The sequence below is a fragment of the Etheostoma spectabile genome, chromosome 22 (assembly GCF_008692095.1).
Source record: "Etheostoma spectabile isolate EspeVRDwgs_2016 chromosome 22, UIUC_Espe_1.0, whole genome shotgun sequence".
Taxonomy (NCBI): Eukaryota; Metazoa; Chordata; class Actinopteri; order Perciformes; family Percidae; genus Etheostoma; species Etheostoma spectabile.
Window position 1 is genome coordinate 16,588,878 of NC_045754.1, and position 602 is coordinate 16,589,479.

The following is a 602-nucleotide window of genomic DNA, read 5'->3' on the forward strand; positions in this document are numbered from 1 at the left end:
CACACACACACACACACACACACACACACACACACACACAAAATAATGAGCAATAAACCCTGAACAGCATGTACGTTCACATTCTGCCAGCTTATATTTGTATGAGTGTGTGTGTGTGTGTTTTGTGTGTGTTGGTGTGTGTTGGTGTGTGTCTTGGTATTTCAAGTTGCACAGTCATTATTCATGATTTAGCTTGTCAGCATAAAGGGTCACCTCCAGCATGTTAAAGGACATCTGGGAATTCACACACGCACGCACGCCAGTTTTTGGATATATTATTTGAATATCAAATTTCAATCTGGTACATGTTTTCTCCATTCAGACAATTTGTTGCTTTTGTTCTTTATGTGTTGAAAGCTCAGATGAACTATTCAGATCTGAAACTGGCAAGCGACACATTAGTTTAATTTAGTTTATTTATTTTATCCGGCCATCTGTAACCTGTCAATACACATAATAACATGCAAAAAAATAACATTGTAGCTTTTGCTTCCACAAACAAAAATATAAAAAAAATTAACAGACAACAGATAAAACAACAACAACAACAATACTAATTGTATACACACACGCGCACACACACACACACACACACACACACA

The 602-nt window shown here is 36.5% G+C and overlaps 1 protein-coding gene across 1 annotated transcript in view; it reads right to left on the reverse strand.

Moving 5' to 3' along the window:
* The window catches only part of ctnnd2a (catenin (cadherin-associated protein), delta 2a), a 147,969-nt gene that overhangs the window by 4,526 nt on the left and 142,841 nt on the right, over positions 1 to 602 (reverse strand).